Raw genomic sequence first — 23,968 nt, 5'->3', positions numbered from 1 at the left:
ACAGGTTTACTACACACCTCAATGAAACTAGTCCATACCAACTTTCCTTGGTGGTATAAAGGTGGCACTTTGGGGAGAAGAGTTTCATGTTTAGGGGTACTCTCATTTTCCTACTCATGTTGAAATGCTGCCCCTCAATGAGGCCAAATTTAAATTCACAAAATGTTTAGGAGTATGCATACCCCCGCGTACTCCCAGAAAAAAGCACTGGTTTAATGCATAGCAATATCCAAGCAACAGCACAACAAAATTATTTTTTAAAAAAGAAAACACAACTTTAAGTATCTACACCAAGTGTTAACTTTGCCATGAGCTCACTAGATGGCCTTACTTACCCCATATGCATTAGGATAATACCAACCCACCTAAAGCTCTGCCTAAATGCTATTTTTAAAATGATCAACGAGGAAGAAAAGAGCTGCTCAATATCAGCTTGAGATACTTTGTGTGTCCTTTTTTTAAGTACGGTATACTGTATAGTCAACTTGTGAAGCAAGCCCACAACTTACGCGGGGCTTACATTCCACGATCTCGCCTAAAGCCAAAATCGCATATAGTCAAAACACATTGGATTCAATGGCATGTGGGGTTGCCAAAGTCTTTTTTCCTCAGGCACCTGCCCCCCCCCACTTTTTAAATTACCAAGAGCATGAAGCTGAATGCACACAAGTTAAATGCCAGTAAGTTGCAAGCTTACTGTATCTACATAGTTTTTCATAAAACTTGGGTGTCAAACTACAGTTGGTAAACATGAAACACTTGAGACTTTTCCTGGAATTTTGCACACAGAAAGCAATTCAGCTCCTCAAGAATTTTAGCATTCTTTTACAGATGCTAACTTCATTAGAGTTCTTATTAGCACTACTTTGGAGACTCTTTTTTAATTCCCCCAATATGAGAAGTCATGAACATTTAAAGATTCTCAGCAGAGCTTGCATGGGGTCGGATAGAGGGTTGACTCTTTCACCTATGATAACAATTTGCTATCATTTTAGGAGTCAGACAGAATATTTGTTGTTGGGTTGGCCACACACACACACACACACACACACACACACACACACAGTGCCTCTTCTCTCAACTGGCATCATTCCACTGCTGCAGTTCTCAGCAAGGACAGATGTGCCATTTCGACAAAGAGCTGCCTCTATGATCTTAGAAGGAATCCAAGTACTGCAGGTGTTGCTGCTGTGTAAACAGCAGTGTCATCATCCTGCATAGTGCCAGAAGCACTGCCTGGTTCTTATGTATGTACTCTGACAAGAAGTTCTGCATGCCACAAGTCACTAGCAGCGACCAAAGCTAGCAGGCAATCGAAATAAATTAGATCCAGGAAAAGAGGTCAACGTGCATTAAAAACAAACTGCTACCAGATGCCATTTGTAGCCTCCCTGTTTTAAAAGAACTGCCAAAGGGATCTACCATATCCGCTCATTGCTTTCACTACCTGGGCCAGGTAAGGTGGTCCCTCCCCAGGATTTTGGAACCAACTGCCTATAAGAACAGCAACTATCTGCTGTGAGGATGATGGTATCAACTGGGCCCCTGAGAACCTACCCGCAGCAGTGGGAGGAATAAGTCACTGGCCTATGCAGCTAGGTTGAACATGCCACACCCTGTAAGGCAGCCTTTCCCAACACAGTGCCCTTCAGATGCTTTAGACTGCAACTCCTATCAGCTGCAGGCAACATCTGTCAGGGAAGGTGGTTGTAAAGTCAACAACTTCTGCCTGCATTACAGTCACTTCCAAGATGGCGTGACTCATTAAGACCTACTTTGTTTTTTACTATAAACAGCTTGTTTCCCTTCAAGCTGGTCATTGTAATGACTTTTTATCAGGAGCCTGATGTCATTTTTCTCTTCCCTCTCCATCACTTTATTATTTTGTGTCACATCTTTTCAGATTCTAAGCTGAAGGTAGAGACTGTGTTGTTTTTATTACTCTTAAGCCATTCTTTCTCAAGAAAGGGGTATAAAGGCTGTGACTAGTAAGTATTTCCCCAAAAGCACAAACGAACAAGTCTGGAAGTCTGCATCATAATTCTGAAACAGAAACAGAAAAGATGTCTACAATAATTTATGCACTTTAAACTAGTCTACGCTTGGGAAGAATTAATGCATAACTCCTACTGAATTCCATCTGATCATCCTAAATTTCTCATTTTCCTACATAAGGAGGAAGACTAGAAGAATGCTTACCATATAAGCTGGAGGTTGGAATTCTAATGGCAGCAAATCAATATTTTGTTGGGATACTAACAGTCTCAAACCGAATCCAATATTACTTGACTCCAAAGGAATTTGCATTGTCTTGAACAACAGCCACTCTTGCTGAATAATAAACTGCATTTGAAATTAAGGAGGCTTTCAAAATGAAGAGTCAGCTGTTTTTAAAAGATGCAAATCAATTTTATGAGCTTAAGCAGCTTTTTTGATCCTACCTGATATTCTGCACTCCATGCCAAGCAGAGTAAGAGCACCATCCAGTGAAATTCTTTAATCTTTTTGCAAGGTGCTTCTTAACCTTGAAGCAAGCCTATTTCAACCTTCATTCTAAACATATAGCTGGAGGGGTTATTGTAAGTCACCGAATCCAACCCATGCTAGATTTGGTCTGGCCAGGGAAGAGCCCCCAAAATCAGCTGTTTTAACTCTTTTCTCTCTGTCAGAGGCCCAAGCAAAGAACCTTCCACTCAAATACCGGTACGTGCCACAACCTTCCATATTTCATTATCACCATGGTTAAGATAGAGGATCAATCAAAATCAAGTTGTAATCACCCTACAACAGTATACCTAAATGTAGAGACTGCTGGTCAGAAACACCCTGAAGACCCACTGACAGTTAGTGTAGTAGACAGTAATGAACTGGAAGGACTAAAGGTCTGAAATAGTGTAAGGCAGCTTCCTATGTTCCCAAGAGAACAATTTATCAAATAAAGAGAGGCAGAGGAAAGAAATGTTGGACAATACAGCAGCATGCCATGTGTGATAGGGCTGCCATATTCCGAGGATCAAAAACCCAGACACACACACCCCACCATCAGGACACTCCACCACCACCATCCCGCATCTCCCTCGCTCACCCCCTCCCTGCCTCTGACCCCTTCCTCTCCAGCCTGCTCCTTCTTCCTTCCCCTCTATTACCTTTGCTGTCTTTGGCCTCCTGCTCATGATGGGAAGCTGAGCAGCCCCGGGAAAGCTGCACAAGGCCTGGCAGCCACCAGGACCAGCATGGGGCCTAGTGCGGCCCTGGGAAGGCCACTCCAGGCCACCCCACTTCCTGTTCCGGGACACAGCGGCTTCTGAGCATGTACATGCCTCCACACACACAAAATGTAATAAATAAATAAATAACCCAAACCTGGACATTTAATCCAAAATGCAAAAATCAGCCCGGAAAGGGGTGCTGCCAAAATACAGACGTGTCAGGGAAATCCCGGACATATGGCAACCCTAATGCATGACAACTAGAGTGTATTGTATTTTACTACTTCCCTGGTCACCACTGGTTCCATACAGCAAAGTGCATGGAATTCACTCCAGGCAAGTAAGCAGAGTGGGGAAGTAGGGAGAGATAAGTTTTTTCCTGTGTCATCACACTGCGCTTCCAAACTACAAACTTTACCTGTTTAAAAATACTTGTTGTTTATTGGCTTTTCTTCACCTGAATTTGATTGCTGTTTAAATTCCTCACACAGAGCTTACTGTGGAAGATGTGCAACCTACGTACATGGAATCAAATCGCATTGAACCAAAGATGGTTCTAACATGAACGTTCCCCTTTAAAGCAAATGCACTTCCTAATAATTATAGAAACACACAGTTGTGTCTAAATAGAATTACCACGGTGCATTAGCTGCTATTTATATGCTAATACCAAGAGAGACTAAGGACCCTGACCTTTTGATCTGGTTAAAGTGCATTTACTCCACATGAATGGCTATCCACACACAACCAGTGCATCATTCAAGTACTGTAGGTAGATTGCCTTTTAAGTTCAACCAAACTAGGGTTAGATAAAACTCTTATAGACAGTGCAGCTTCCCCAGTTGCCTCTTCCATAGACACAGTAACCACATTCAGACACAAAGCTAAACCAGGGGCTTAATACAACAGGAACAAAACTTGGCCTCCTCCCAGGTACACATGCTCTCCTTCAATTTTCATGAGCAGCATTGCAGGAGTTCAGAAATTTTTGCTTCTGCTTTTAGTTAAGTGTAGTTTATAATTTCATCCAAACCAGGAACTGTGGTTAACATTAACTAGGTTTACTTTCAGAAGGCCAGCTTCATACCCAGTGATTTGAAATTGGCTTGTTTTGAGACTAAACATAGCTAACTGCAGTTGGTTGGTTTGGATAAAAAGTGCTGCACAGAAGGAGCCCAATATACCTGATCATAATAGTGCTAAACCATGGTAGCTCTAAACAAGATAAGAATGCTGCAGACTGCCTGTGTGACTTAATTTTTGAAAAATTTTGTGCAGGACTAGATTCATGGTTGTCAGCATTATAACCACTACATACTAAAACAAATACTCACACTCTTACAAAGTTATTGTGTGGGAAAGTTAGAAATCTTTTAAGCATTCATCACCAAAAATTCAGACACCAAAGCTGCTTCCATGCAAGAATGCAATGCTTCTCAGTACCAATACTTTGAGATGTGTTTTAAAGAAGAGTGCAAGTGCTACTTGGTCGTCGTCGTCCGAAAAAGTGCTTTACATCATTAGTTAAGCTTTCTGAGACGTGGAGAAGTCTAACTTAATTTACACCAATTTCAATTGAGCTGCTATGCTATTGGCAGTCAAAACTTTCTAGAAGATGTCCATCAACAACCAATAGACTGGCAGAATACAGTTTTATTCACCATTTTGCTCCCCTGCAAAATATTTCATATACAGTACAAAATAATACAAATGACTACTTATTGGAGAATCTCTCAATTTACCAACACCAAAAAATTGCTGCAGGAAAAGGATTGGGATTCTCTACCATCCATTAGCTACAAACCCGTCTTAGATGATGATGATGATGATAAATTAATTTTACTTATACCCCACCCATCTGGCTGGGTTTCCCCAGCCACTCTAGGCAGCTCCCAACAGAATATTAAACAGAATAAAACATCAAACATTAAAAACTTCCCTAAACAATCAAAAAACAAAGCTAAAACTTAATTTGTGACCTAAGCATCACATAGGGACGCAGGTGGCGCTGTGGGTTAAACCACAGACCCTAGGGCAGGCATCCCCAAACTTCGGCCCTCCAGATGTTTTGGACTACAATTCCCATCTTCCCCGACTATTGGTCCTGTTAGCTAGGGATCACGGGAGTTGTAGGCCAAAACATCTGGAGGGCCGCAGTTTGGGGATGCCTGGCCTAGGGCTTGCTGATCAGTCCCAGCTCCTGCCAACCTAGCAGTTCGTAAGCATGTCAAAGTACAAGTAGATAAATAGGTACCGCTACAGCGGGAAGGTAAACGGCGTTTCCGTGTGCTGCTCTGGTTCGCCAGAAGCGGCTTTGTCATGCTGGCCACATGACCTGGAAGCTGTACGCCGGCTCCCTCGGCCAATAACGCGAGATGAGTGCCACAACCCCAGAGTCGGTCACGACTGGACCTAATGGTCAGGGGTCCCTTTACCTTTAAGTATCACATACAACAGGAAGCTGAGGAGAATAATTAGATGTTAGATTTTCAACTAGAAAAAAATTCTGTATCAGCTACTTGCCCCTATGGGAGAAGTGGAATATAAATGCAATCAAACAAAAAAAAAATTCAAAATGTCAATAAGCATTCATACCCAAGCTTGTTTTAGGTTTTTATTCTATGCTGTCCCAAAGGCTTGGAGTAGTTACAACACAAGCTAAAATATAAAATACGCGAACAGCAAAATCAAATCAAATTTCTAAAAACCTACTCAATGTAACCTGAGCTTGGCCAGTAAGTGCCCACCTTACAATTTTTCCTGGAAAATATTTGATGAAATGTTGTATTCTTGTTGGAATAGCTAGGATGTTATTACCAATAGCGTCCTCTGCTATGTTAGCAAGAGATGGCACACACATATGCTTTGTGACATAATTTTAGTAACATTATTTGTTTGCTACTTAATTGTAAATAAAGCCTCTAAGCGGTTTATAAAAATATATATACATTGGGATACCTAATAAACATCAATGTTAAAACAAGTTTCTTGAATAAATAAATAAAATCAAGCATTAAAAATATAGAGGCTAAAATTACATAAGAAAATGCACACTGACGTATCTGGATAGGCTTGGCTAAACAAAAAACAGTTGGCAAAATTGTATCCTTTTTTGCAGATGGGGTGAAGGGCCCAAAAGCAAATCGGGGACCAAAACTGTTTTTCCATGTTTAAAAGTACTTAACCAATAGTTGTTAAAGGCTCAACAACCCTGCTCAAACCAACTCTAAAATCATATAAAGAACTTTCATGGTTCATGAGGTGTGTAAAGCAGTTTATGTTACCAGTGACATCTCTCATCAGCTGAACTCTCGCCAGCAGAAATACATACATTCTGTTGCAAGAGCAGATGCAGTATTTTAAGTGGTAGGCTAGGGTAGGGGGTCAAAAGATCAAGATTTGAGGCAACCAAGATTCAGGTGCCCATGCTAGGATAAATTCAAGAGTAAACTGTTTAAAAGAAAGCAGTGTATTTTAACAGCATTTAGCAAACATCAGCATGAATCAAGCTGCCTTTTGTGTTTTTTGAGCAAAACCAATTTGAGCCTTGAATATACACAAACAGATCCATTTAAGTGTCAATTCCAGCAACAAAATCAAAGACACACACCCCATTTCCCCATGTGAGTGCACATTATTGCTCCCATCTACTTAACAGCGCTCATGCACACACACTGTATTTCCATATTTTAAAAAACCCCAACACAAAGAACACTAACACTAGATGACACTTAGGTGGGCAGAGTGCTGTTGCGCTCAGGTCCTGCTTACAGGCTTCCCATAGGAAATTGGTTGGCCACTGAGCCAACAGGCTCTTGTTACGTTTTTTTAATAAGCTTGTTTGTCTTAAAGGTAAAGGGACCCCCCTGACTGTTAAGTCCAGTCACAGACAACTCTGGGGTTGCGGTGCTCATCTCGCTTTACTGGCCGAGAGCCGGCGTTTGTCTGCAGACAGCTTCCGGGTCATGTGGCCAGCATGACTAAGCTGCTTCTGATGAACCAGAGCAGCGCACGGAAACACCATATCTACTTGCACTTTGACATGCTTTTGAACTGCTAGGTTGGCAGGAGCAGGGACCGAGCAATGGGAGCTCACCCCGTTGTGGGGATTCAAACCGCCGACCTTCTGATCAGCAAACCCAAGAGGCTCTGTGGTTTACAGCGCAACCCGCGTCTTACATAGGTCCAACTCATAATACTGGGCTGTGCATATGTGTGTCATAAAAATTCTCCAATAAAAAGACTGATTTGTATTGCCTTTGGTTTTACTTGCTCTCCACTCAACCCCTACAGCACCAGCCATGGAGAGCCACTAGGAAATTCACCTTTTTCCTCCCCAATTAATATTTATTGTGGCGAGTGCTTTTCTGAGGTCTCTAAAACGGAAACATTTTTTAAATCCAACCATGTATTTCTTAGTGCTCTTTTAAGCTACATGTCTCTTAAACCTGTCCAGCTTAATTATATATACCAGAACAATTCTATGTTAAGGAGTTCAGAAAGAAAAGTGTTCATCCAGCCTTTGTGCTGCCATTACTTAATCTTGTACATCTCTTTTAGAAAAAGAAAAGGGAAAAAACAGTCACAAGAACACATCCACCTACTTCTGGCTATCTTCATTTCAGTTATAGCTGTTTCATCTTTCACTTTTGATATTAATACTGGTAACTTAATCTTTCATACAGATAAAAGTACAGCACAGAGTGCCAACAATGCGGTCAAAGGTTTGATTGCTGACCAGTACTATAAGACAAAACAACAGGAAAGTTGAAAACAAATGTCCAAGTGCAGCAGGAACATTTTATCTGCCTTGCCTGCTCATAACACATAAATTTTTTTGTATAAAATTCACTTTAGAGAGGACTATAGGGATTAATATTTACCTTCGGAAATGAGATGGCCTTTCCGGCCAATTTATTAAGGTTTCTACCCAATATTCGAATCCTCGCGACAGGGTGAGCTCCCTTTGTTCGGTCCCAGCTCCTGCCAACCTAGCAGTTCGAAAGCACGTCAAAGTGCAAGTAGATAAATAGGTACCGCTACAGCGGGAAGGTAAACGGCGTTTCCGTGCGCTGCTCTGGTTCACCAGAAGCGGCTTTGTCATGCTGGCCACATGACCTGGAAGCTATACGCCGGCTCCCTTGGCCAATAACGCGAGATGAGCGCCACAACCCCAGAGTCGGTCACAACTGGACCTAATGGTCAGGGGTCTCTTTGCCTTTACCTAATATTAGATGTTCAGGTACTTGGGATTCCTCTTTCTTATTCTGTTGAGTAGGGTCCCAAACTTTCGTCTTAAAGTCCTGCCCTGAAAGCACCACTGTCTAAGAGCAGTGGTTTACAAACTTCTTTTCTCCACAAACCACTTGCTAATTGCTTACGGTCTTGATGGACTATTTAAATTATTTCTTTGGCCATTTTAGCAATTGTAATGAGCTGTGCTCTGCATGATTTTTTAATTGTGTTTTTTATTCATTTATACAGTATTAGATATTGTATTTTATTGCATTCCATAGAATTCAAATTCTAGTACAGTAAAACACAATATAAGAAATTTAAAAAGCAATTCAGTACAATTAAATATCCATATGAATACTTAATGGGATGGATTTCCTGTCTCCCTGCTTCAACTGGGAGACTATATACACTGTGGACTCTATATACAAAAACATCTAGGCACAGGAATAACTTTTTTCCTTGTGCCATCAAATTGTTAAATCTGTAGTTGTGGGTGGAAGGGAGGCCAGTTGGTGGTATGGGGTCTTTTCGCTGTGCTGTTGTATTGTGAGGGGAATAGTGGTTGTATGAGGTACTTTTTTCTTTTCTTTACATTGCAATATAGTCAAAGCAAAATTCCAAGTATGGTTGATACTTGGCCAATAAATTATTCTATTCTATTCTAACCTGAATGAAGCTTGCAGACCATTGGTGGTCCACAGACCAGTTTGAGAACCTCTTTCTTGGCAGCTAGATAACTCAGTTGGTTAGTGCACGGTGCTGATAATGCCAAGGTTGCAGGTTTTATCCTTTTAAAGGACAACTGCCTACTCTGGCATTGCCAAGGGTTGGACTAGATGATCCCGAGTGTCCCTTCCGACTCAGATCCTATGATTCAAGATCAATCAGAGAAGTTGGCAGGGTTGCTGAAAGGGATATATTGCTGTACTGGTCCCAGAGCGAACATGGGAACCAGACTGAGTCCTTTAAAAAGTAAATCTCTAGCCCACTCTACTAAAGTTTCAAGCACAATGGAAAAGCTATAAGGAGCACCTGGTAGTAATTCTATAGCCTGCTTGAATGTTTTGCTCAAAAAGCAACTTATTGGGATAAAGTCAATGCTGCTCAGTCTGTTTGTAAGGAAGGCCTGATTGGTTACTATAGTGCCAAGATGGCTGAAGTGCTTTTGATCTGGCCGTTTTTCTTCCCATGTGCTTTGTTCTCAATTTCCTTTCAAAGTTCCTAACTAGGATCAGTTCTTTAAAGGCAGCTTCCTGTGTACATTTTTTAATCTTATTTTCTGTCTTCATGGCACCCCCATTATGCAAGAAGATACTACAAGTGCAAGAGGCAGAATATTATGTTTTCAGTAATGTCACCAAAACGCAGACATTTTTCACGAGTAACATACAGAGATTTACTACTAAAAATTAATGTAGTATCCCACTATCACTCAGTGCTATACAAGAAATGAACTTAAAATCCATGTGCAGATTTTGCAGTTTAAGCAATGAGTTAAAGGTTTTCAAAATTTGAATACGGTAACAGAAAATAATCAACCATCTCATGGGATCACTTTCCACACATTATTCTAATCAATTTAAAAATTCAAGTCCACCTACAGAAATTAAGCTAGATAAAAAGAAAAAGGTTTTCAAATTGAAATTCAAATTAGAAAAGGTAGGTGTTAATTTGGTGTGTGTGTTAAATTCTGTGCTGGAAAAAAATGTTTTCAAATCAGAGACTAACATCAGGTATTTGGATCAGTGGTACATTCTGGAAACTTGTTCAGCTCTTGCTTCTTGACTGCCTCAGTTGAACATCATGTAGAAGAAAAAGCACATGAAAAGTTGAGAAGTTAGTTTCCATTTGTCCCAAGTTTTTAGCTTTCTAGAAGGCTATTGTATTTCCATTCCAAAACTGGGGGTCTTTTCAATCTGGACCAAACAAAATATTTCACCAAACAAGAAATGTTAGTTATGCAAACATTCTCAAGATATACAGCAACATACAAATTTACAATGGTTAGTTGTCTGCAACACTGATGATGTTTGTGTGTTATTAAAGAATCCAGTATTACCCAAATGTACCATTAGTCCTCACTGGCCACTGTATTTCCACCTTGGTTTCCACTAAAGGTGGTATTTAAAAACAACAACCCTATGACTGCAATACTGTACATAACAACCTGGGGTTAAGAGCCACGGAACTGAGAAAGGCTACTTCAAAGTATGTGTAGTATCAGACTATGCATCACCTTTATTTCAACCCATTTTTACATGTCTTGGAAGACAAAAGAAGGGTCATACTGTCCCTTGACTCTGCAAAAGCAGTACCACACATTTGTTCTCTCTGAGGTTCTCTTGAGATGGGACTAGATTATCAAGTTGTCAATTGCTCAGGGAGAATTTACAGGATATTTCCTTTGTAAAAAAATTACCCACAAAGACAAGCCACTCTCCCATCATGGATTTGTTATATGCATCACTTTTTTACAAAATAAAATGAATTTTAAATATCTATCCATTTCACTAGCATTTATGAGCTGTAAAGGGATTTTGCTCCTTTAAGCAAGAATTATCTGTAAAAATGTTCACAGAAGTTTACTTTCAAGCTCCTGCACCACCTCCTCCCTTTTGCTTTTCCATTATGATCCCATTAGTGCATTCAGTATCTGTAACCATGGGATACAATTTCATGTAGATAAATGCAAAAGTTGTTTTAGATCCCAATTCTACTAGTAGCTTACCTAAAGCCTTGATCTCTTGTAAGCGATGGTGAAGCTGCCATTTTTTAAACAAGTAATCTTACTTCACACAGAATTGTCATAAGGTCCTGTTCACAATATAAGGACCGGGGGGGGGGGGGTTGATATTTTGGCACAGTAGTTTTGAAGGCATATTAACCCAAAACAATGATGCAGAAAAACATAGTAAAATACGAGTGGTCTCATTATGCAAAAGATGCTTAGAAACTAACATTAAAACTGGGTCCCTCTCATAAGCATGATATAAAAATACAAATACATAACTAAGTATTTTCAGACATGGGGAGGGGAGCAAGATATTCTCATCTTCAAAGTGAAAATGGTACTAAGCACCCTGGCTACCTGCTGTTCTTCAAAGTTTTGATGAGGACACAAATACCAAGCACCGACACAATGATTTGGGCCTGGAGAAAACTGGTGGCTTCACTTAAGGAAAACATTGGACAGCCCCTTTCTGAATTCATGTAAAGGGTGACTGAATGGTTTGATTAAAGTCGTATTTCTTTAAAGAACCTGAGCTCTGCCAGATCAGATCAAAGGTCCATCTAGTTCCTGTTTCCCACAGTGACCAACCAGGTGATTTGCACAGTCTACAAGCAGGACATGATGGCAGCAACTTTTGTCTGCTGTTCCACTGCAACTGGTAGTTAGTGGCATACTGCCTCTCATTTTTAAAAAAATAAACTTATTCTCCATCCCATCTGCATATGTCCTAGTAAAAGGCCTGATCCCACGTCTTGAAAGCTGCAATCCTGAAGTAAACTTAATTGGATGTTAGACACAGTAGGGCTTGCTTCTAAGTTAACATGCCGGGGATTTCACTGTAATGCAGAAAACAATTCCTGAAGTTACTTCTGCTGCATCTAAATATAATATTACACTTAAATAATAGATCATACTTAAAGTTTGGTAGGGTATATGTAAACCTAATCTAGGGAGTTGATTGGTTAATCTGTTTTGCAGATCATACCGTGTTTCTCATATTATAAGACATGTCTTATATTTATTTTTTCCTCAAAAAAACCCACTATGACTTATTTTCAAGGGATGTCTTATTTTTTTCCTCCTCCTCCTGCCGCGGCCGGCATTGCTGCTGCGCCTATCACTATGTCTTATTTTCGGGGTATGGCTTATATTCCTTGAATGCTTAAAATCTTGCTATGGCTTATTTTATGGGTATGTCTTAAAATATGAGAAACAGGGTATATTGAACTGATGACCCTAATAACAGCTAGGCTGTTGGTCTTTCCTGTATGAGCAAAACAAGCACCCAATGCCACACACAAAAGCCCTCTCACACTTTTCTATAAGCGTGTGTGTGTGTGTGGCACAGTCCCTTGAGTGATAATCACCTGATATTTTAATACACTTTCAGAATTACAGTGCAAGTAATTAACAAGGCAGATATCCATTAGATTAAAAGGAAGGTATTTAAAATTCCTCAGTGCAATTTGCATGTGCACTACTGTTCACTGTAAGAAAAATTAAGTCACTCGAAGATGGAAGGCAATTTGTAACATGAAAAGATTCAAACTCTTAGGTTTATTCAGAGAAAACTGATTTTTCAATATCTCATTTCCTATTATAGGAAAGATAAAGAGAGAATGCCCAATGGCCCAAGTTCTGCACTACCTGTTCACAATTCTACTGCTACTTTATTAGTCACATCTTCCCTGACTTGCCTCATTGCACCAGTACTGCAGCTGTTCCATATACCTTTGAAAGGCAAAATATAACCATTTTGAAAAGGGTATGTCCAATTTATTTATTATTAGAGAAATTGGAGAAATTGGTAATTTGATCCAAGAAGTACACATAGTGCTTAAGAAGAGCCCTCATTAGTTATTAATAATTAAAAGGAATGTTTATATTACTTGATCCAAACTCTGGAAAACTGAAGCTTTGGCCCAGCAACAAATTGTGGAAAGAGGAATGATGAATGCAGTATTTTAATTAATAAAGTGGCACACTTAATAACCACACTTCCCTGCAATTTATATGGGCTCTTCAGTTACTGGAACAAATAACAACTTGAACAGATTCATATCTGATTAGTTTTTTAACGTCAACACCAGATAAATCGTATGGGGTTGAAGGGGAGTTATGTAGAGAAAGCTTGTGCCACTAACGGCCAGCCAAGCATCTGGCACAGAAATTGGTGACCATCTCTTTGATTTCCCTTGGTTACAACAATAAACAGCAACAAGGTCTAAAAGTCAATGAAACAGAATGCAACAGAATTGGATGGTAGGACTTACAAAGAGGCAATACTCTCCCTTATATGCATTCCTATGTAGTTAGCCCATCTCATCCAAATCATAACATGCTGCAAAGAGAACATACCATCATGGTGTTATGAGTTCTCATTTTTCATAGTCAAGGAGAAAAAACATCACATTTTAAGCCACTTAGCAACTCAGTGCAGTACACATCAGTTCTCCATGGATTACTTCTCTAGATTACTTGACTGGGTGGGATAAGAGAAAGCCACTGATGGGCAAAATGTTCTGCTTGGAGGAGGTAAGTCTTTCAGCAAGACAACCATATTACAACTACAAAACTCTGTAAACATACTCCACCTCAGACCAGCTGCAGGATTACAAAAAGTAGCTCACACTGAAACAGTATGAACAAAAATATGTATATTCCATCTTAAATCAATCATTATTTTTGTTACCTGACAATAACTATGAATCCATTTCCAAAAGGATTCATGGATTAAAACATATGCATTAAAGAGAAAGGACAGATACCGTAAGTCAATAGTAATTAAAGTAGGAAAAAATTTGATTGCATCAATTAATCACCGATTACAAAATAGAGTGTTCTCATCAGAAACATCTCCTGATAAAAGTCTGATTAGTACTGATGGACAACAATACAATCTATGAACATCTTCTGATCCAGGCATAGATATGTTCCAAAGAATAAAATGCTTGGGCTGTATCCAACTAAATTTTCTTAAGAGTAGACACACACAGTAAACACATTTAAATTAACGGACCCAAGATAGTCAGCCATTATTTTCAACGGGTCTACTCTGAATAGGATTAGCACTGGATACAATCCTATGGTCACTTTCGGTGTTCTCATCTTCATTTACTGGTTACATTTCTATACGGCCCTTCCTCCAAGAAGGACTGCATTGTTGGTAGATAAAGCAAATAGACGATGGCTGAATTTACACAACATTGTAATGATGGTTGTTATGCTAACCAGACATAAAAATGTAGCTTACAGCAGCTTGCCTGCATTGCTTTTTATCTTCTTTGCTTTGCAAGTTCACTACAAGGAAGTAGCCTCCGGAGGCAGAGCAATGTTTAAACTATAGTTTATTGATTCAAGCATCACACCAAACCACAGTCTGCAAGTCCCCTTCAAACCATTTGTTTAAAGTTGTGGTTTGCCAGCTGATGCCTTGTCAGTTCAGACATGTCATTAAATTATCATTAAGCTTCAAACAATGTGGGGTCACGAAGAGTCGGACACGACTAAACAACAACAATGTTGACTAGCTTTCCTAACCCCAAGCAGAATTCAAACATGAACCTAAACCCAACCCTTTAGCCCCTAAACTACCATGGTTCTCAAACAGCCCCAATTGTTAATCTGCTTTAAGTCCACAATGCAGATATCCCTTCAAGTGCCATTTCAGCACTAGCTGAGCGCTGATTTTCTGTGTCCAATCTCTAACAAAGATACACTTTTAAAAAATACTTCAGAAGCGAAAATTATGAAAAGCATTATGAAAATTATGCTGAAGATAATGCTAACATCATCTAAAACAGTAAGGTTAACATTTCCATGATGTGTCAAAAAAAAAAGAATGGGAAGAGAAAATTGACATCTCAGAAACAATGGCTTCATAGATGCCTGGAGCACCAGTAAGTGGCTCCCTCAGAGAAAACCTTTTTGTTCCAGAAGATCCATCCAAGAACGTGTTGGACACATTAACCTTAAACAACTCATTGCTGGTTAAGTTGAGCACACACAATGTTTCAGAATTGTCAGAACAATTGCTTCATTTAATACCTCAACTTAAAAGGCACATTTAAAATTGTCCTCCTAATGCGTTATCAGACACTACTTTATAAGAGCAACCTCTTAAGACTGCAAATTTTTATTTATCAAACATACCAACATTATTAACACGTAAGCATAACTAAACCACCTAAAAGCACTGCAGGAATTTGGATGGATGAAATTTTAAAATAGTATTTGGTTTGGAATGATGTTGACAGTACTCAAACTGACACTGTATGAACTCCTAATGTTGACCGTAAGAAAACTTAGAACAGAATGGCTAAAAATATATTGTGTATCTGCTAAGCTGACAAATCAATTTGGAAATCTGTCATTGACAGAAGTAATTAAATTGTATGATTTTTGAAGTTCTTACAAGAGATGAGGAACTAAATATATTTTGGATTGAACTGGATTTGAATTGATAAATTTCAATTATACTAAATCTACAATTATGTAATGGCTACTACCCACAATGGTGTATTCTACCTCCAGAGTTGGAGGCAGTATGTCTCTGAATACCAGTGGCTTGGAATCAATGGGGAGAGTACTGCTGAATTCAGGTCCTGCTTGTGGGCCTCCCTTGGGTATCTACCGTGTTTCTCATATTATAAGACACGTCTTATATTTATTTTCCCTCAAAAAAACACACTATGGCTTATTTTCAAGGGATGTCTTATTTTTTTCCTCCTCCTCCTGCCGCGGCTGGCATTGCTGCTGCGCCTATCACTATGTCTTATTTTCGGGGTATGGCTTATAATCCTTGAATGCTTAAAAATCCTGCTATGGCTTATTTTATGGATATGTCTTAAAATATGAGAAACAGGGTAGTTGGCCACTGTGAAAACAGGGTGCTGAACTAGATGGGCCTTTGGCCTGATCTAGTAGGGCATTTCGTTTCTCTTTAGCCAATGTTTAAAAAGGAAACCTGGTTAAAGTTTACATTTACCATAAAACTGAGTCATGGCATACCAAACAGCAAGTTAAATATTCCATAATAAAATCATAGACATATCAAACCTTTGAACTGAAGCATTATAAGAAACATAAGAAGTTATACATCATATTTCAGTTATTGTGTGCTTTCTATGGGACCTAGGGACTAGGGTGTCAAAGGTGTCATATCTCAGGAGATGCCATCACATGTCTCGCCAGGATGGGACCCACATTAATTTTCTTGCAATCCTATTTTACACCATCCAAGTATCTCAACTCTGCAATGTATTCTGTTCTCAAATTATGAGTGTTTACAACAGCTAAACAGCATTGACACTTCCATCTCATTGATAAATACTTGCTGAGTAACTACCACCAGTTCCTTTTCAAGAAAGTTCTGAACACTTACTTCTGGGACTGAGCTGTAAATCTCACTTTGATTGCACCCTGAGCCTTCAAGCAAGTCATCTTGCTTAGTATCCTCGTATGTATATATGTAGAGTCAGACAAAGCAGAATTCTAGTTAAGTAGGTATAATTTTGCAGTGCAAAAGACATATGGGCTGCAAGGCCAAATGTTTTAGACTGTAATCCTATAATGACTCATTTAGTTATCAGTTAATATGTGGTAATTGTTATAGCAACTAGTTTGCAGGCATGCTGTTCAAAAAAAAATCCGAAATGGGAAACTTGATTAACAATAATGATTAAAATCGTCCTGATGCATGTCAAATTTTAATAGACATACCATAGATGTTTCTCTGCTAATGGGGTAACCTTGAATGAAGACATTTGATTCCTAGCTGTGCATTTGTATTGAAGAGAGTATGCTGTCAATGAGTACCAGCAGCAGTCAAGTCTGTCAAACTCCTAGCAATCCTTTAATTTTCCTCTTAAAAGTGCATGGTAGACTAGGTTAGGTGACGTATAAGCCAAGCAATGTTTCTTCTGAAACCCCACCTTAATTAGCAAACACCATACATTAACAATGAATGACTGCCCAGCCCAGATTATTGCAATTGAACCCACAACTTCCAAAACCAGAACTCTAATTTATAGTCTCAATCCAGGTTTATCCTATTTAAAACACATTGTCCCATGCCCAAACAAAGACACTATTAATCTTCCATTAAAAGTAGTGCTAAGGCAAGCGTGGTACTCAAGAGTAGCTAAGCATCTTTTCCCTTGTTTTACAGTTGACAGAAGCAGAGTTCCCATTATGACTGGTAGCATACAAGGTTAACTCGACAGGCCATGTGTATCCTATTCGCTAAATTATTGCTATCTTTGACTTTCCATTATGCACCCCAGTTTGATAATAATATACAATGGGTATGGGTAATGTTGGGTATCCAACATTAAGTCATACTCAGAGGAGACTCAATGAAATTAATGGACATAGCTAACTTAGGTCCACTAATTCCAATAGGTTTACTCTGAGTAGAAGTTTGATACAACCTGTTAGTCCTACTCCTGAATTTATCTTGTTTAAATACTAGTACAGTAATCTTGCCTACATTTCAGCTGTTCATGATTTTTAAATTTTATATTCTGAAAAGTTATCCCACCTTCTTCCAGTAAGCTCAGAGAGTATACATAAGGTCCCTGCTCCCTTCTATTCTCACAACTACCTTGTGATGTACACTGAGCCAGTGATTCTCTCTCAGCCTAAGGTTAGCTTATAAACTTTTAAAGCTGAGCAGGCATCTGAACCTGGGATTTCCCATTCAAAGTCCAACACTATTTATTACACCACACTGAACAATCAACAGATTATTCAAAGGAGTTTTTTTATAGTATTTAATAAAAATGAAGTTCTAAATCCACTCTGATGCATATTTATAAATTCTACTGAGAGATGACGTGAGTGGCATCTCTACCATATCATGCCTAAGACATGGTACAGAAGCTAAGAAAGTAGTTAAGACAGTAATTGTCCCAAATGAAGATTTGGATGAACAGGAATCAAGAAAAAATGAAGTACAGCAATACAAAAAAGTTAAGAATCTGACAGGACTTGGATCTGGGCTCTATTCTAAAATAAGCCATAAATTTGAACTCTTAGATTGCAATTCTAAATGCACTAATGAACAGTGAAACCTCTGCCCAGATATGATTCCATTTGCACAACTGATTCCATGACTCAGCTTACAGCACTGACAAAGATTATGCATAGCATAATGTCACTAAAATGATATAAGGTACAATTTAAAAGGGAAAGAATGGAAATTGCAGAGTACAACATCATAAACCAGAAATATTTTTACAGAGGCTGAGAACATGACAATGCATCCTTTTACTAGGGAAGGTTTCCCATACTTCTAAGAGACATGTTAAGCACACACACCAGGATGCAGAAGTTCACCCCAACATTCACAACATGTTAAAATTTTATGCTAATATAATGACAGCTACGATTTTTGTTCTGTATTCACCATGTGTCAGACATGAATTGTCCACCCATAAACAGGCACTGAAAAATATAGAAAGGGTCAAACCTTTTTGCCACCTGAATGTAAATACCACAGGCTAGAGCAGTAGGCATCTCCTTAGAAAGTCTTATAGTACGGTAGTACCATTTGGAAGTAAACAAAAACAAAAACACAAAAAACAGATTTTCCTAATGAAACTAACCTATTCAATAAATATAGTGAGTATCACTATATATAATAATTGAGACCCTTTTAATTTCTGGATAATATTCAAAGGCAATGTGTGACATTCTAACCCAAAAGCAAGTACCAGTATATTAAACCTTGCCACAAACTTTACAACATATTTAAAACGTGTTCCATTTTAGGTTGCACTTCAGCAAGGCCAAAAGGAAGATTATATAATCAACAAGCAAATCATATAAACATATAAGCTAAAAACTTTATTTATATAACTATATATAAGCCTTGAAAGTGGGAGGAGACAGAACAGAACCTATAATCCTATTAATTCCCATTTTTTTCTTTGCATATATGCATTTTCTTAAGTGTGAGCATTCAGGGTCAACCCAAATCTCAAGGTCAATGGTTTTGGTCAATTTAGAGTTTGAGTCCCCTTATACAATAGACACTCTAGCAAACAACTAAACTATTTGGTTTGAAGAAATGCAGGAAACAGTAGCCACTCATAAAAGAAATGCTAGAAAATTACACTGTGTATACGGTACAGTTTAATCCACACCCATATTGATAAGAATCAAATTGTGCTTTGTCCAATACAATCTATGTATATTCACCCTTAAGAATTGGATTTGGCATGACAAAGATTGAATATCAATGAGAACACTGCCATCCTTCATTAGGTAAGTGTAAAGAAAGATGGAACATCATGTTTACCATTCCATCAGAGTGTTTTCCATATCCCTTTGTCCTACATTTTTTTCTGTACTCTTTAAAAATGTGTCAAAGGATAACAGTGCTCAATTTGATCATACTTGTGGAGGGGAGACAAGACAAGACAGAGTGTAAAGGTAACAAACACTCTGCTACAGAAAACCACCACAAAATGTAAGAACAAATGAAGTCACCATTCACTAATGTAGAAATTTGACATGTACTATTTGTGTAAATATATCATAGCCCAAATGAAGTAAAAAAGTGAAAATCTGTCAACCAGAAAGATAATCAAACAACAAAAACCCTTGCTTCCCAACACTGACTGGCTACTTTACTGCTAGACAAATCAAGCTCTACGGAAAGGGCCGGGGGGGGGGGGTTGAGATAAATAAAGACTACCACATCCACTTGATTTCTATACCACTAGACTCCTCCCTAAAGAACAGACTTCATTGTTACTGCAATTACTATACCTCCCACTCCAGCAAAAACACAAGCAGAAAATGGGTGGTGTGAATGCAATGAAAAGGGTAATCTAGCCATTTCACAGCTTCTGCCTTACTCCACCCAGTTTTCTCCTCAATGGCTGTGCTCGCTGTACTCGCCCCTCCATAAACACAATCCAACCAAACAAGAACACATAAAACATTACTGACGAACTAATGTATCTGTAGCAGAGGCTTTTTGTCAAAAGTGTTCTCTTTGTTCAAAATATCTGATTCAGGGATATTCTAAACCCCTTTGAATAATAATAATAATAATAATAGTAATAATAATAATTCAGCTACACTGAAAAATCCTGTCCCACACCGCCAAGCAATTCAATGGTGCACAATTGTTTAATTATAAATCTGAGAATTCGGGCCATTCCACCCCCTCCTCCACACCTGCTAGTGCAGTCTACAAATGTGACATATGCACAGTAGCAAGAGAATTCCAGGGGGGGGAACTGAATATGCAAACAGGTTAATGCACCTAAATACATTACTATTTCCCCACCCACCTACCCACCCACCCTTTTGGGTGGACAGAGGGATAGGAACAGTGAATACTGTTTGTATAGCTTCCAACACTCATGGCTAGGAAACTCACTGCAAAAATATTTGACCTGCATCAATCAAGCCATACTGCAGTAGTATCGGAACATTTTTTCCCCAGCCAGGGCTACTAAGGAAAATAGGATAGGATGTGACTAGTCTCAGAGGCTGTGCCAAATTTCTCTTTTCCCCACCCACCATCACCACTCCAAAAACCTCTCCTATAAGTGTGTGACCCACCCTAACTTCTTCACAGAAATAAGGTAAAGGGGAAGAGAGAATCGCAAAGCTGAAGAGCTGTACTCTGAACAATACAGAACAAACAAGCACCTTAATGGGATGAGATTCCTTGCTGGCATCTCTAGCATCACTCCTCCTCCTCCCCATCTTTCAAAAGGGCAATTTCCTCTCTAAGCTGCCAGCAATGAGGTTCTACCAGCAATGAGGTGCTAACCCCCCGACATCCTCCTCCCATTTTTGCTGCAGCTTGTTCTGAAGGTCTGAGCCACCTCCTAGCAATGGTTTTTCTCTTACTCAGTCACTGCAGGGAGATTGGTGGAAAAGGGCCTTTTGACAGACCACCAGATTAGATGCCAGACATCTCTTTTATGTTGTGTACCACAGATCATTTATTTTAATGAGCCAGTACCCCAACACTCATCTTGTTTAAAACAAACAACACAGAGAAGCAGGCCAACTTGCCAACAAACAATAATTCTCCTCCCACTTTTGTCGACAAGAAATAAAGAAATGCAAGGAGCATTGGGGGGGGGAGATCTATGATATATTTCAATCTGACTCTCTCTCTACTTCCAGGCCTTTATTGGGGTCACTATCACTACAAACTCCTCCACCCCTATTTATTGTGAAGTCGCCAGAAGAGAACATCATTATGGAATGCAGGTGGTCAAGCAATGGAGTGGCAGTAAATATGAAGAAAAGATAATGAAGAAGAGAAGAGTGTGGTAGGAGACTAGAGTTGTGGGCTGTGAGACAAAGCTTACAGAAATATGGAACTGAAAAATGGACTGGAGGTTGCAAGAAGGGAGATTCAAGAATAAGAGGATAGTAAAGACATACTACAGATATAACAACAGAGCTGGGAGTAGAGGACTAAAGCTGAAGAAAAGCAGGATTCTGGATGTCAGAAGCAAAAGTAGGATGGGAGCAAAGGATGGCCTAGACTAGAGCACGAAGGGCCTGCAAGCTAGCATGATGAGGTTTCAGAGTGACAAAGCAGATGCAAGAAGGGGAGATGATAGAGCTAGGAACAGAGGATGTAGAGAGATGCTGTGGTAGTAGGAGGTAGAGGGTACCAACAAATTATGCTTTAAAAGATGGCTTGAGAATGGGAGGAAACCAGAGAGCAAAGGGCGTGATCAGACTCCTCCAGCTAGAGAAAGGAGATGAAGAGGTGTGTACAGAGGGGAGGGGAGAAATGCAGTAATGCAGGATTATGGGGCGGAGATGCTACAGCAGAATTGAGGAACTGAAGAACTGGAAAAGATCACATCCAGGCTGGAGAGGATGCTGAGAATTCAGATAATAGTAAAACAGCAGTATTAGGAGCCTCTCCCCTCCCTCCAATGGAAAAATATATATCCTTTAATGGAAAATGTAACAGATTCTCCATTAAAGGGAGGCTAGTTTCTCAGCCAAGGTGGGGGGCCACTGACCTCCTCTATAGATAAACAAAATTGGAAGTCAAAGGACAACTCTATACTCATTTGTACACCCTCTCTAACAGGAAAGAGGGGTAAGAAGGAAAATAAACCCTTTCGCTTCCTATTAGAAGACAAGAAAGTGTCACCTATAAGACGGGTGTGAAAGAGGAGAAACAAGGCACAGCCCCATTAGAGAGGGTCACATGTGCCCCACTCCCGTTAAAAGGGAAAGTAGGATGAAAGAGCAAAAATAACCTTGAAGGTAATAATATATCAAGGGAGGTGTAAAGAGGGGAAACCAATCTACCCACCCACCTACTATGAATAAACAGGGTAATGCCGTTTGGCAGGAGGTGGGTGCGGGGTGTGGGGTGCATGGAGAGATGTTTAGGAGAGATCCTGGATGCGGGGAAAGAGGCAGAGGGGTGGCTAAAGGCCAGGAGGAAGAACAACGTTTGTGTGTGGATGAGCGGGAGCAAAGGAAGGCACGCCATACGCGTTTTTCTTGCCTAGTCACCTAAGGAAAGAAGGGGAGAAGAGGGGGGGGGTATCCGACAGAGGAGAAGAATGGGCAGCGTGCATGTCAGAGAGACGTGCGAATGAAGGTTGGGGCGTGAAATGGGGGGGGGGCAAAACACAAACACGCGATGACGACGGCAAGGATGCGAGTCGGGGAGAGAGACAGAGAGAAGGGAGGGAAGCCTTACTCATCCCTCCCTTTCTCCTTCTTCTCTCCTCCCTTCCCCCCCCCACCCCCTTCTCAATATCAACGGGCGCGGCGGCCATTTTGAGAGCGAGCTGGAAAGAAGCGAGGAAGGAAGGAGGGAGGGAGAGGAGAGGAGAGAGGAGGAGGAGGCGGCGGCAACAGCAGCAACAAGAGCAGCCCCGGCCGGGGCCTACCGCCTGTTCACCCCACGCCCAACCCACCCTATACATATATAAATAAAGCCACAATAAAGCAAAGCACCACAGTACAAGCCCGTGTCGCGCCTCCCGTGTCGCGCCTTATAGGTGTGACACCCTCAATTCTCCCGCTGGACCCAGAAGCCGGCCGGCCTTACCCGAGCCTCCGAGGCCGCTCCCACCAGTTCACCGGTGCCGGTTCCGCGCGCGAGGTGAGCGCGTACAGTGAGCGGGGGGGGGGGCTGCTGGTCGCTTCCTTGGGCCCGGGGGTGGCACAGAGCCGGCCTCGCCGAATAAGGGCTCTCTCGGCCCCCTCCCCTTTTGCCGGCTTGTGGAGAAAGAAGATGGAGGAAGCTTGTGGGAGGAGGCTGGCTGAGGAGGGGCGGGCGGAGGGGTCGCAGCGGTGTTCCTTCTTCGGCGGTAATGGTCGTCGCGCTCGTCGTCTTCCTTCGTCGTCGTCGTCGGCAGCAGCAGCGGCGGCTTCGACCGCCCTTTTCCCGCCCCGGTCTTGTCAGTGGCGCCCCGGCCGCCAGGAAGGAAGGAGGGAGGGAGCAGCAGCGGAGGAGGGAGCAGGCTCGGCCCGCTTTAAGAACTGCGCATGTGCGGCGAGGGGAGGGGACAGCAGCCCGGAGACCATCTTGCGGGGAGGCCGACGCGCGCCGACTCCCGGCGTGCAGCGCGGCCGAGGAGAAGGCGGTGGCGCGGGATGGGCGGCGACGACTTGGGTAGCCGCCGCCGCCGCCACAGCAGCAGCACCCGCCCGGACTCTGTTCCCGACATGCACCGCGGCCAGTTTACCTCAGCCCGCCTGGCCGCTTCTGCCTGTGTGGGGGTCGGTCGGTTTCTCCTCAGCCATCTCCCGTTTACAATCACCATTGTTACTC

The 23,968-nt window shown here is 40.9% G+C and overlaps 1 protein-coding gene across 1 annotated transcript in view; it reads right to left on the bottom strand.

Annotated features, from left to right (window-relative positions):
- PAFAH1B1 (platelet activating factor acetylhydrolase 1b regulatory subunit 1) overlaps positions 1–23,670 on the bottom strand; it is a 53,835-nt gene extending 30,165 nt beyond the window's left edge. The window contains exon 1 of the mRNA XM_035138966.2: positions 23,243–23,670. The gene's annotated coding sequence lies outside the window, so the exon portion shown is untranslated. The remainder of the gene's footprint in view (positions 1–23,242) is intronic.
- Positions 23,671–23,968: the final 298 nt, after the last annotated feature.

The sequence above is a fragment of the Zootoca vivipara genome, chromosome 15 (assembly GCF_963506605.1).
Source record: "Zootoca vivipara chromosome 15, rZooViv1.1, whole genome shotgun sequence".
Lineage (NCBI taxonomy): Eukaryota > Metazoa > Chordata > Lepidosauria > Squamata > Lacertidae > Zootoca > Zootoca vivipara.
This window is presented reverse-complemented; position numbering and strand designations above follow the sequence as displayed.